The following is a 3,691-nucleotide window of genomic DNA, read 5'->3' as shown; positions in this document are numbered from 1 at the left end:
ACAAAACAGGTTTTCGTGCGTAATGACACGGATAAACAACACAATGAACGCTTTGTTTTCAAGACATAGTGAGACGATTTTAGGGACGTTATTCATTCGATGTGAAGCCAACTTTTTCACTTTTGTTTCAGAACAACATTTCAGCTCGTTTTCTGAGGAGAGAAGAAAATAATTTCTCTTCCTTCTTGTGATTTGCTGATGTGTTTTTGTGCGTAAATGTGTCCATTTTTTTTCTATTTCTCTGAAATAAGCTCAGACAACTCGCTCCTGAAATCACATTTCTCACACCATGTCGACACCACACGAACTGAAGACAGTATCTGCAGTAATATTGACATGTGGCCAAATAATAATGATAATTTCAGGCAGCACTGCTTTTAACGAGAGAGGAGAGGAGAGGCAGATAGCCAGAGACGCATTTTCTGCCGAATAAACTCTGAAGTGGACTTAATTGCAGGAGACACAATATAGCGCGAGAAGCCGGCCATGAAGTGCACAATATGGAAGTAATCAGTATTAACACATATCACACACCTGAGGCAAGGGCGTACTTAGTGAAGTACCGATGAACTGGAGCAAATGCATCTGTTTCGAAAAGGTTCCAAAAGGTCTAATCCGTGCGCCCCAATTCCAAAGTGTGTGAGGAAACAATCACAGTCACAAACTTCACATTTCCTTCTAAATACGTGGAAAATCCCCGCAAATCTCCAGCCTCGACAAAATTACTCCAAATACTATGCATGTCTTATAGACAGCCGTATCTATTTTCTTTTTCTTTTCTTTTTTTTCTTTTACTTTTAGCGCACATGCGAAAGCTTTTACGCACACCATCGCCTCTACGCAGCCCATTAGAGGAGGCACAAAAGTTGCACTTACTTCCTAAAGGTGAGTCAAATCACTGCGGTCGATCAGAAAGCGTCCCAAGCAGCAGGAGAACAGCGGTGTTTCAGCCGGGTCCGTGTGTACCGTGTGCACGTTCCCCTCACATATCCCAGCCGTATTATTTGGTGGGAACGGGGGAGGGGGTGAGGCATCACTTTAAAATTGCCGCTTACACTCAGTAGCCTGCATTAGGCGTGCTTCAGCTGCTCTGTGCAAAGCATGAGCATATCCCAAGCACATGATAGACGAAGAGAAGGAGCAGGAGGGAGGGATGGGGAGAGGGAGAGGGAGAGGGAGAGAGACAACTTTCCCATAACGTCTGCGAGCACCAAATAGAAAAGTGCATGCACAGTTGAGCTCTCAGTGTGCAAGTTTTTTTTTTCTTCTTCTCTCTCCCCCTGTTGGTGGTGGTGGGGTGGGATAAGGAGGGAGGGGGTGATGATGATGAGGAGGTGGAGGAGGAGGAGGGTTGTGGAAGGGGGGGATGTAAAGTCCATCCTTCTGTGTGAGGAGAGGACGTGCTCTGAAATCCAAACAAGTTCCCTCGGTTCTTTTGTTGCACGCACGAACTGAGGCAGCATTGTTCGCGGTTTTTTGGCGTGGACCTCTCCCTCCTTCTCCCTGACCAGGTTACGAAGTGAGCCTCGCAGTTGGGCGGTAATGAATTTGCTGCAGGCGCTCCGCTAACGCGCTTTGACAAACGGAACGCATTTACCGGTTTTCAGACAGAGGGGAAATGATTTGCTACATGCAATTCCCAAACTAAGTCTCGCATCGGGCGTATAATAAAAAGAAAAGGGGGAAATGCAGCACTTTAAACTTCACTCAGAAGAGGCTTTGATTGGATCTGTGCGCACGGTGTGGGCCCGCACTGGACTTATGCATTCACCTTGCTCTCCCAGTGGTCTAATAAGAGGTACTCTTATGAGACTCACACACAAGACTGGACACACACACACACACACACACACACACACACACACACACACACACACACACACACACACACACACACACACACACAGCCTAGAGTGAGAGAAAGGGACAGAAAGATAAGAGAAATCTTTCACACACACACACACACACAAAAGTTAGAATGAGGTGACCTAGTTGTCAGCAGCCTACCAGTACCAGCCTGTGTCTTCAGCCAATTCTCTTGGTGATGACACGGTTTTTTTTTTCTCTCTGAATATATTATAAACTCAACATTTTCCTGCAAAACGAGTTGGAGAAGCTTTACTCTGCAAAAAGAAAACACACACACACACACACACACACACACACACACACACACACACGCCATGTCCTCTGTCTTTGGAGCGAACACGTCAGGAAGCACCTGCTGTGTTCAGATATTATAAAATGTACCCCCACCCCCTTTTTGTCCTCTCCTTCAAATGTTATTCTTTTTGAAAATGTCTCAGAAAATAACACACGTTATAAAATCACCATGTGAGTGAAAAAAGACAAGCAAACTGCAAACAGCGGAGCGCGCACTCTCGTATTGCTCCCCACCCCCCCTCCCCTCCACCTCTTTGCCTAATTGCAGGCGTATCCATTAGATTCACCCGGATTCACGTTTTAGTTTAACAGCGAGGGCACGTTCGGTGACGTAGACAAGCATATCAGCTACGTGCAGCCATATTTAAATACATCAAGGCAATTAGCGCATCAAAATATGCAAATCCCGCTTACTACATAGTCCTGCCCGGCCGCAGTCGGAGTAATTCCCCCCCAGCCAGTTCTCGGGTGTTTGATTGCCGGGTTTTTTTGGTTGAAAAAGCCCCTTGTTTGTTGTTTTTCTTTTTTTTCCCCCCAAAGAGGCTTCGTTAATGTGAACGCGGGACAGGAGGAGAGAGGCACGAAGAGAAGGGGAACCGCGGCTCCTGCGTGGAAAAAGCCGCCCATGCGTAATGAGACGACCCCGCTCCGCCATTCTCAGTTCTCCGACGCCGTTGGCTCTGGTGTGCGTATTATTTTTAATATTGATGCATATGCAGTGGGTAGATTTGCATTACATACTTACAGCGCAGTGGTTTGTTGCACGTTTGCGGTAGGTTGTGGAGCGCTTGTCTTAGCCCTGTCATAGCGATGATGTGTATCACCTCAAATCTCAGCCTGCATATTCAGATTGAATGCTCATGTGATATTTTTCCTTTTTTTACTTTAAGTGACAGGATATCGGCCGCATTGCAGTCTTTGTTTGAATACTCTCTTTTTTATATTTATATATAAATCTGAATGATGTAAATCGTCGAAAGCCTCCTTCTTCTGAATACTCAAATCCGGCGTGCATGAACAAAGAGCTCTGTGGCGGGCAAACAATAGAGGGGATTCGGAGGTAATACAGAGGAGGTGAGACTTTAAGATGGAGGCTCAGGACAGGAGAGAGAGAGAGAGGGAGAGGGGGACGCGGGCTTTTTGCGGGGAACTAATAACCGAAAAGTCTTCCTGCCCGGTTTGTAAGGAGCCCAGTGACGCAGCGCTGACATTTAGGGCTACAGTCGCTCAGGCTGTCTCCCTCTCCGCGCCCGTGCACGCGCGGCAAGCGGTGCCAGGCACGAGAGCGCGCCTGCGAAGTGCGGAGCGCCTATAGAGGAGGACAAATCTGCGACCATCCCATAATATCAAGCAGCGGAAAGACTCTCAAACCAAAGCATGTGTGTCCCGCTATCGTCTCCCCTGTCTTCTTCTCTGGCGCATCAAATGAAACGTTGAACTTACCTCCAGTCAGTACAGTTCCAGATGTGCCCGCCGCTGTTTTTTTTTAGTTTTTTTTTTTTTTTTAATCTCGCTGCTCGGATTTTTT

The 3,691-nt window shown here is 46.8% G+C and overlaps 1 long non-coding RNA gene across 1 annotated transcript in view; it reads right to left on the bottom strand.

Annotated features, from left to right (window-relative positions):
• The window catches only part of LOC119019479, a 39,218-nt gene extending 37,979 nt beyond the window's left edge, over window positions 1-1,239 (bottom strand). Inside the window, exon 1 of the long non-coding RNA XR_005075059.1 lies at window positions 877-1,239. This is a non-coding gene — a long non-coding RNA (uncharacterized LOC119019479). The remainder of the gene's footprint in view (window positions 1-876) is intronic.
• Between the last annotated feature and the right edge of the window lie 2,452 nt (window positions 1,240-3,691).

The sequence above is a fragment of the Acanthopagrus latus genome, chromosome 5 (genome assembly GCF_904848185.1).
Source record: "Acanthopagrus latus isolate v.2019 chromosome 5, fAcaLat1.1, whole genome shotgun sequence".
Classification (NCBI taxonomy): Eukaryota; Metazoa; Chordata; class Actinopteri; order Spariformes; family Sparidae; genus Acanthopagrus; species Acanthopagrus latus.
This window is presented reverse-complemented; position numbering and strand designations above follow the sequence as displayed.